Raw genomic sequence first — 10,570 nt, forward strand, 5'->3', positions numbered from 1 at the left:
CCACGTAGGCTTGAAGTGGGTGCTGAGTGGGTGTCAGATAGGCCCCAAGTTGGTAAATAATATTAGAACCCATGTAGGGCCCATATTTTTGCCCATGTGGGCTGGAAGTGGGATTGAAACAGGGCCTATATGGGTCCCAACTGGGTAAACTACCCAAGACCCACTTTGGCCCCAATAATGTGTCTATCAGTATCTTATATGGGTTTTATGTGGGACCTAAATGGGCTATAATGTGGGCTATAAGTGGGTTTGTCCGCAGTTTCCGTGGTGGCCCCAACTGTGTATGCCCACATAGGCTTGAAGTGGGTGCTGAGTGTATTTCCTGTAGGTCACAAGTGGGTAAGTAGCATTAGAACTGACATTGGGCCCATATTTTCACCCCTGTGGGTTAGAAGTGGGATTAAAACAGGACCCATATGGGTCCCAACTGGGAAAAGTACACAAGACCCACGTTGGCCCCACTAATATGTCTATCAGTATTGCATATGGGTTTTATGTGGGACCTAAATGGGCTATAATGTGGGCTATGAGTGGGTTTGTCCGCAGTTTCCATGGTGGCCCCAACTGTGTGTGCCCACATGGGCTTGAAGTGGGTGGTCAGTGGGTTTCCTGTAGGCCCCTGTGGGCTGGAAGTATGATTGAAACAGGGCAAAGATGGGCCCCAATCAGGTAATCATCCATGACCCATTTTGGCCCCACTTAAGCATCAATTAGTATTGCATATTGGGTTAATGTGGGACCTAAATAAGCCACCATGTGGGCCATGAGTGGGTTTGTGCAGTGTTGCCATTGAGGTCCCACCTGTGTTTTCCTACAGTGCTATATACCAGTGAACCATTATAGGGTCTTCTTTTCCATCTAGCTTTCCTAAAACCCAAATGAGAAGATTCTGTAAAATCCCACTGTTTCACAACATAATTTTCCAAATGACGTCAACAAAATGCTTTTAAAATGTTTCAATTTAATAAAAGAAAATAAATTATCCTGATCCTGCATTGTGAAAACGAGATACAAGACCATGGCAAGGTCACCCAAAGGTTTAACAGATAACACACAGGATCTAACATACAACAGTTACTTAATAAAATAAAGAACTACTTCACTTGGTACAGTACAATATGAACAACCTTAATGTGTGCCAATTATGTGACGAAAAAATAAATAAATCCAGTAAAACAAAATACTCATAGCATCCTTGACGGTTCCTGAGAACAAGCTCCATCGGCTTGATATTCAAGCTCTCTTTGAGTCCTTATAGCTCGGTTTCCTCCCCTGTCACGAGCTCCAACAAACCATTTGGAGAGGCCCTTCTCCACTTCCTTTAGTGGGACTGGTTGGGTGATGTCATTTTTTCTTCACTGCCCCTAAAAAGAAATCACAAAAAACAAAGTATTCATTTTAGCCTGGGATTAAACTTACTAAATCATTTGTCAGTGATGAAAATAAATTAATAAATTCAACTCTAATTACCATAGAAGACATCAAAAAGACGCAGTTAGCAGAATTTATTCTCTCCATGACGTCCAAACAGGTTATATTGCAGAGCCAACTCATTGGACATGAGGAAGCCCATCATTCTTCTGGTTGCATCGTCCAAGAGTCCCCAATTACTCCAACCACAGCAACCTTTTTAAATAGAGAAAATATCACAAGATAGAAAGATGCAGTTAAACGTTAACAGCTTAATTACATATATAAATAATAAAATAAAACTTTAAGTATAAACTTACAACTGCTGACATGAAATCTATATCGGCGAGTCTGTCACGACAACTTGAGTGAAGCTGCAGGTGACCTGACCAACACAAGGGACAAAACAACTAAACTCTGAAATAACCATTCCCTGAAGCAAGTGTTCAAGTAACTCTAGGATGATAAATAAAATTACGTTTACTCTAAATATATATATATATATATATTTATATATATATATATTAAGCATAATTAAAACTATTAAATACTTCCAGAAACTCAATACAGGGGCCTATACCCTGTTATTTCTAAGCCCTTAATAGTAAGCAACATCCATATATATGATAATATTACCTTTGGCACACACACAAAAGGATTTTTTTGATTAAATATTGGTTATTATCCTGCGTTTTTTTCCAAACTGGAAATAACAGGACTCATCCTCTGAGTCACCGGCTTTCGCTCTGTGTGTGTGACGTCAATCTCGGCAGATGGAGTCGGCCTCGGCAGCGTGTCTGCGTTTCTCCCAGGAAAACAAAAAAACATTCAAACTTCTGCAAAGATGGATGTGCATATTGTGCATATAAAAATAAAGCGCTTTTGACAAACATTTTTGCTCTGCGGAGAAAGTGGGTGTGTGTCTGTGGGCGGTGCCGGCAGCGCAGACTCTCATGAACGGGACCGTTCTCAATAATGTGTTCTTCACGTCAGCTCATGAGAAGAACCCGCTCGATTTTAGAGGAATACTCGCGAATGGGTCGAAATACCGCTTAGGTGTCATTTTGTGAGGAATCAACATTATAATACACTAAAAAGCTAAAACAAAAAAGATTTTGCATTTTATGGATCTAAACTCGCCGCTGGACTGATTAGTATTCATTCATTTTTACCGAGAAATTCCGGTCATTTTTCAAAATAAGATCATTCAGACTCATAATAAAACGAACTAAAAAAACATTTCACACAAAACCTGGCCAAATTATATATGGCCAAAACAAGTTATCCCCGCAAGATCCAAATAGAAACCACTAAATTGGACGGAAACCCGCCGAATCTGGCAACTCTGTTACTAGGATGCGCTTCCTTGTTTGACGCCTCGGTGAAACGCCGACACACACTGGCTGGATGATCGGTGACGCGACCCTATACTTGTCATCATGTCTGGAAATAAACCTTCTGCACGTGGAAACTAGTTGTCTGCCCGTTTGTGACACCGGCTTCTTTCAAATGCAAAAGCCGCTGTAACGTGGATGGATTCAACTGCAGGACAGAACAACACTCCCGAGCTGCGCATGCTTTTATGAACCACATTTATCATCGCCAGTTAGAGCTGTAAACAAAACACAAAACCAAAAAGGTATCTTACCTTGATATCAATAAATGGCCTGGATGAATGGTGCGACAGAAGTGCAGAATCTCCTTGCGTTGACGGACCAGGACGACTGACTGAATCCGTATCAGGAAATGAGCGGGAGATTCAAAACGCAGCAACCGTCCAATCAGCAACGCCTGCTTACCACTTTGAACTCCTTAAACCACCCTGCTTGCCCTTTGAGAAAAATTAAAACTTTAATTCTATTTTTTTTTTACTTTTCAACAGTCAAAATGGGTTTTTGTAATAAGGCAGGTTTCTACTCCAATAAAAAAGTCATTTTATTTACATATTAAAATTTTCTATAAAAACTAGACTAAACCAATCCAGCATATGAACACATTTTATTTCAGTAGTAGTGTCAGGTAAGTTTGCATGACAGATGTTAAACTATTTTTGTAAGCTAACACAAGTAAAAGAAAAAATAGCAAATTGCTCTTTATGCTCATTGTGATTAAATGGTAAATGGCATATACTTATATAGCACTTTTTACCTTCTTTCGAAGGCCCAAAGCGCTTTACAGTCACAGGTCCATTCACCCATGCACACACACATGGCGGCTCCGCTGCCGAACACTGGCGCCAACCTCCCACCAGAGGCAAGGTGGGGTTCAGGGTCTTGCCCAAGGACACTGCGACACATGGGCATGCAAGGCGGGAATCATACCTGCAATCTTACGATCATGGGTCGACTGCCCTACCGCTGCACCACCGCCGCCCCATATTAGTGCAAAGGTGTTACTACGAAGGGGAATATTCTGCTGTGTTCCAACCAATTTCACATTTAAATACTTCCAACATAATTCCAAAAAAAATTAATTAAAATTGCATGCACTAAATTAGATGAACTAAGGGAATTATTAGATATTCACCTCACCCAGCTCACTCTGTTAAAACAGAAACACTGCAAAGCGTGAGACACAGCGCAGAGGACAGCATCACGACACATTCACCTTTCCCACAGCTAGACTGCCACAGTTAAAATAATGTCAAAAATTAATAACTGAAATGCAACCAAAGACCACCATCCAAATAAATGTCTAATAACTTGTAATCTGCAATCTAATTGCCTGCAATTCTTATTCAGCTGGCCTGAGCCCACTGATGGGTTGCAAGTGCCCTTCTGCAGGGCCCTGAGATTAAATCTGTGTTGTTTGTTGATTGCAAGTTACAGGGAATAAAAGTCTTGGTTCATTTTGTATGCACTAAAACTGGGTGGATTGAAAAAGGTTAAAAACTGCTGTGTTTCACAAAACATACTGTATATAGCATTAGTTTTCTGTGTATTAGAATTTAAGTTAGGGTATAGTAGGTGTAGGTACCAAAACTATTCAGCCTGCAATTACCGTTGGAGGTCCTTCAGGGTCCTGGGACTAATGCTGACGTCACATTTTTTTTAATGGCTGTCCGTTGGTCCGGTGACGTGTCAGATTGTGATAGGACAAATTACAATACTGGTAAATGGTAAATGTCGTACACGGATACAGAGCTTTTCTACCTTCCTTGAAGGCCCAAAGTGCTTTACAGTCATAATTCCATTCACCCTTTCACACACACATTCACAGACTGGTGGTGGCTCCGCTGCCGAACACTTGCGTCAACCTTAAAAAACAGAGTTAAGGTGGGGTTCAGTGTCTTGCCCAAGGACACTTCGACACATGAGCGGAGCACAATGATTCCTCTTTTTCAAAACGTTACCTTGAGACCTTTGCACCCCTAAGCATTGACTGCATATGCATACATGGCCAATAAAAAAACCTTGAACCTTGAAGCCAGGCTTGTTCTGAATAGGACAGCAACACAACAAATGTGTTATGTTCAAACAAAGTTACCACTTCATCTTAAACTGTGTCGTTAAAAACTTGAATCTGTGTTGGATACACTGAGCACCAATGAAAAAAGTAAATATTTTTAATAAATAGGAAAGCCAGACAGAAGACTAGATGGTTGTATGGTGCCAAAATTGGGACAAGTGGTCACCCTACTTGTATCTAATTGCTTACTGCTACATCCTCAAAATCTCAGCACTTCCTCTACAAACTACCAAAACTCTGGACAGGAAAAAATAAATGTCATAATTGTCCAATATTGCAAATGCAGGTTGGTCTGGGTAAAACATGGTAAAATATTAAAATGTATGTCTATTTGTGGTTCATCAATTTAGCCAGTGTTAACAGCTGGACTGATGAGAATTAGAAAAGCTGTGATTCATATTCAATTTGGAAAGAGTCTTCAGGGGTTCTGTCATTTTACTCATCTTCTTGGATTTTAAGCATATGTCTAGTAACAGAATACAAAACAACCTTTTAAAATACCTGCCTATATGGTTAACCCATTAGCACTCTTAATGTGGTACTCATTTGTAGCAAACCATGTGGGTCCTACATACAGTGGCCCACTTACAGACCAGGTCTTCTTCGCCCACCTAGATCCTTTATACAGCCTATATGGTTAGCCCATGAGGGCTCCTCATGTGGGACCCATGTAAGTTATACCACATGGACCCTACATACAGTGGCCCAGTTACAGACCAGGTCTTCTTTGCCCACCCGGGCTCTTTATCAGGCCTATATGGTTAGCCCATGAGGGCTCCTCATGTGGGACCCATGTAAGTTATACCACATGGGCCCTACATACAGTGGCCCAGTTACAGACCAGGTTTTCTTTGCCCACCCGGGCTCTTTATCAGGCATATATGGTTAGCCCATGAGGGCTCCTCATGTGGGACCCATGTAAGTTATACCACATTGGTCCTACATACAGTGGCCCAGTTACAGACCAGGTCTTCTTTGCCCACCTAGATCCTTTAGCGGGCCTATATGGTTAGCCCATGAGGGCTCCACACCTGGGACTCATGTGGGCAAAACCATATGGGTCCCACATACAGTGTCCCAGTTACAGAGCAGGTCTTCTTTGCCCACCCGGGCTCTTTATCAGGCCTATATGGTTAGCCCATGAGGGCTCCTCATGTGGGACCAATGTAACTTATTCCACATGGGTCCTACATACAGTGGCCCAGTTACAGACCAGGTCTTCTTCCCCCACCTAGATCCTTTAGCAGGCCTATATGGTTAGCCCATGAGGGCTCCTCATGTGGGACCCATGTAACTTATACCACATGGGCCCTACATACAGTGGCCCAGTTACAGAGTAGGTCTTCTTCGCCCACATAGACCCTTTATTGGGCCTATTTGGTTAGCCCATGAGGGCTCCTCATGTGGGACCCATGTAAGTTATACCACATGGGTCCTACATACAGTGGCCCAGTTACAGACCAGGTCTTCTTTACCACCTAGATCATTTAGCGGGCCTATATGGTGTTGGAAAAATATAATCTGTCGCTTTGAGATTACTTTTCCTTGTTGCATGTTCAATAAGGTCGAGAAGGAGAAACCACGGAACTCGGCCGGATTAAAGATTAACACATTTATTTCCCTAACAATATTTCTAAAACAGAGTAAAACAAAATAAAACAGATATCCGGTTTCCCAAAGTTTCAGAGCTTGCACAGCGCCAAATTACAAACGTCTTAACGTGTCAGCCTGTTGGGAACAAAGGAAAGTTCCTCCGTCCAGCTGTTTTAACATCTCGGTTTCAGCCGCCTCCTTCGTAGCACAGCATGGTGTCCAGACTCCTCCTCCGGACGCTCGGATTGGCTGGCAGGGAGCCTGCCTACGTCGTCCGTCCATATTAGGAGTTACCACATTTGGTCCTGGCTTCCTGTTTCAAACGTCCAGGGGGGTTATTTCAAAGACGGACCGCTGTCCGACCACCAACGGTGTCCCCATGGGGGTCCAGCACAGCCGCCCGGATCCCTCTCCGCAGGCAGTCAGTCTCAACCCTTTGTCCTTGTCATGCGAGTTGACACCTCCAGGGTTTCCCACGATTTAAAATGAATCCTAGAGACAATTTAATTCTGGTCCATGTCAGATCTACAGTTAAGGCTTCCAGATGGTCTTAGAAGATCAAAGACTGTTTTCTCCTGGAGGGGGATGACTCTGCAGCTGTAGCATCAAAACCTCTTTACATATGCAATTATCAGGAAGTCCCTTTAAATTGAAATGACTGAAACCCACACACAGTAAACCTGAAAGAAAACCTTCAAAGAAATAAAGATAAGATAAAAACCTAGGAGAAATAAGAACCACAAAAAATAAATTCCTTCAGTTTCCCTCTCTTGACCTCACGAAGTGAGGTCACACAAAAAATAAAAACACATCATCACATCATGCAATCAAAACAGCTGTGGTCTCTCGCCCTCACAATCTTTATCATAACCAATGTGCCCTTCAAAGGTGTGAATGATTTGTTCATAAGTGTAGGAGCGAAAACCTGTCAGAGCTTGCATTAACCATCTTTAAGAAACGTTCAGTTGGACAGGGAAAATTCTCGCTACGGTCCTGTGCCCCATCAGCGACCATCCCTAAGGATACTTATGCTTCACTAGATATTTGGCACATTGGCATTTACGAAGAACAATACATGAAATAGTAGTCAAATTTAAATTTAAAAAAGTCAAATATAAAAGTACAGAAAAATAAAACATTCAAAGTCAAACTTAAGTTTAAAAAAGTGAAAATATAAAAGTCAAATTCAAATTTAAAAAGTCAAAATATAAAAGTAAAAAGGTAAAAAATACAACAAAGATAACACTTCCTATTAAGAAAAGAAAACACCTAGAATTAAGGGAAAAAAATGGAGATAGGTTAAACAGAACAAACTCACACAGACTGATTTCCCACCCAGGGTGGTGAAAAGGGATCACTAACAGGTAACATTGCATATTGTCCGTATTCCCGAACCTTTTCTCCCAGAGCCTGCTCTATGAGGCGTGTCATAAGGGTCCTAAGGCAGGGAATACAACAACAACCACAGAGTGTGAGAATCGCTGAAAAAACTGCTCCTGCAACGAGAACGGATGAGACTAAAGTTTTCCATGGACCAAACATTTTTAGCCAGTCACCCCACATAGATGTATCTATGCCTGCATGTTCCTTCATTTTGTTATTCAATGTGCGCATACCTTCAATCGCCACTGTCAATTTTCCATCTGACTGTGTATTGTTGGGGATAAAAGAACAACATTGATCCCCAAAAATACCACAAACTCCAGATTTCTCCGCCAATAACATGTCTAACGCAATTCTGTTTTGGAATGCCATTAGTGATGTGGCCTTTAACTGTTCATGAACTGCTTCAAACCCTGCAATAGTGTAGTTTCCTAATTTTTGAACATTATAATGGATGTAATTAATTCTATCAACATTTTTATTCGGAGTTACCCATAGAAAAATACTTTCAAAACCGGCTGCCACCTGATTGACTAATTTATATTCATCAGGCACACCACGGGGCACACCTAATGCGTCAATATAAGTTGGATCCGCATCATTCCAATGAGTTGATCGCTTCCTCCAGGATGGCTTTGAGTCATGTTTTTGTTCCACCACAGCTAAGAAATCTGATAAAGCAACAGGTTGAACATACACAGGGAGTAATAGCGATATTAAAGCACAACGTCCTGATACATTCATAGGTAACCTGTCAAAAATCTGATCCGTCCCGCACCAAATCCAGAGGTCAGCTCTGGAAATAGGTTTGAAGTTACTGAAGGTTTGAATATTATTACACCAGTCATAATCAATTTTTCCCAAAGACATAATACCTTTATCCTCTGAAAATTCAAAACATGAGAAATTTTGTTTGGCTACTTTCCTGTCAAAAATGGGCTTACCTTTCTCACTGGGGACCACTGGATAATACTGATTTAAGTCATTACATTGTAATTTGTTAGGAATTGAATTGACCATGATGTCTGCAATACATTGTGATGTAACAGTGGCAGGCACCACCTTAAGTAAAGGTCTGGGGCCCATACAAACCAGACAATCAGCGTTGGTTGTGTTAGCTGCCTGTTCTACCATTAACAACCAGTTATTAGCGTCTGCACTAATACCTGTTATAGCTTGGAACCAATTGTCTGGAGAAGGAGTACCTTCTATGATTTTAACCTGTCTGGCCGGACCGACACCTGACACTGTCCTTACGGGGGTGGGGGTGGTGGCATTGAAGTCTGGGCAGAACATGAACTGCCAACACGGATCCTTACCATTTGCCCATGCACAAATAAGTAATCGTGAGCAAAAAGTGATGTAGCCCTTTGTTGGTGTAGGAAAAGGTTGACCAGTAGTGTTAACACGGAAAGTAAAAAATGAATCTGAAACTGTAAAATTAGAAATAATTGTGGACCATTGTTGAGCCTGGGGTGTCCAACCAAAGGTACCTTTCTCCCAAGATGATTCTGCTGTGGATCTAAATATAGATCCCCATCCTTCATCCCCTGACAATCCTCGAATGTACCAATGATAACCCTGCCACTCACTTGCTGTTCCCCAGTGATTATGTTTAAAATTCCCCTTTGGTGCTATAATCAACACATCCATGGTCTGATTAGAATTGTAGCAAAAATAAGGGAATGCTACAGGGGGCGCCAGAGAGCCACACATTAATTGTTCAGCTTCCCTGGTATAAGTCCAGATATCATAAAATGCATTGCGCCTGGTTCTTTCATGTCCTGTAGTTGTCTGCCTGTGGGTTTGTACATCAGAAAAGGTGAACCATACAAGAAATATTAAAAATACAACAAAACTAATACCTGCTAATGTCCATCTCCCTCTCTTGGACTGGGAAAATCCCAGTCCACTAGCGGAAGAAAACATATTAGACACAGACATGGGCAAAACACACAACACAGAAATATAAAACGATATTAAAAATATATGTAGAAAGGTAAAATTGAAATGGAATGCAAAAAGTAAAATCAAAATAGAAAATATAAACGGAAAAAATAGAAATTGAATATAAAAAGATAAATGTAAAAATATAAATGAAAAAATAGAAATTAAATGTAAAATTATAAACGAAAAAATAGAAACGAATGGAAAAATATAAATGAAAAATTAGAAATTGAAAGCAAAAATTTTAACAACAAACAGTTCAGTGTCCCGTTCAGATTTAACTGGCGTCCCGTCCACGTTCCTGTGAAAGGCAAGGTCTTAACATTGAGTAATGGTACCACTTGTTGTGTCTGCCTTGCAGCTGCACAGCAGACGTCGTTCGAGCAGTAACACGATAGGGACCCGTCCACCTAGGCTCTGACCACTTCCTCTTGTAGGCTTTCACGTAAACGTGCGTCCAGTCAGCTAGGTCTGCACCTGGTGGGTCAGCTGGGGGCACGTCCTTCTTTCGAATCTGCGCAGAAAAAGATGATGAGAAAGCATGCAACATTTTCCAATATGTGACTAAGGACCTGTTGGGGGAGTGTGCGTCGTCTAAAGGTCTAATAGTCGACGAGGGACCTGGCATCAATCTACCGGTTAAAAGTTCGAACGGAGAGAAACCTGTTCTGCGATTCACTGATTGTCTGACAGCCAACAAAGCTAATGGAAGAGCCGTCACCCAATCTAAATTAGTGGAGGTGCATATTTTTGCCAACTTTTCTTTCAA

At 41.4% G+C, this 10,570-nt stretch overlaps 1 long non-coding RNA gene across 3 annotated transcripts; it reads right to left on the reverse strand.

Annotated features, from left to right (window-relative positions):
* Positions 1–941: 941 nt before the first annotated feature.
* LOC105358832 lies at positions 942–3,528 on the reverse strand. 3 transcript variants are annotated; one of them, XR_002873986.1, is made up of 5 exons: positions 3,059–3,528; positions 2,047–2,207; positions 1,731–1,795; positions 1,471–1,626; positions 942–1,364 (listed from the first exon to the last, which is right to left on the reverse strand). It is a non-coding gene; the product is annotated as an uncharacterized LOC105358832 (long non-coding RNA). The 3 variants fall into 3 exon arrangements; XR_002873984.1 differs by lacking the exon at positions 2,047–2,207; XR_002873985.1 differs by lacking the exon at positions 3,059–3,528 and having other exon boundaries at positions 2,047–3,052.
* Positions 3,529–10,570: the final 7,042 nt, after the last annotated feature.

Source organism: Oryzias latipes, chromosome 1, assembly GCF_002234675.1.
Source record: "Oryzias latipes chromosome 1, ASM223467v1".
Taxonomy (NCBI): Eukaryota; Metazoa; Chordata; class Actinopteri; order Beloniformes; family Adrianichthyidae; genus Oryzias; species Oryzias latipes.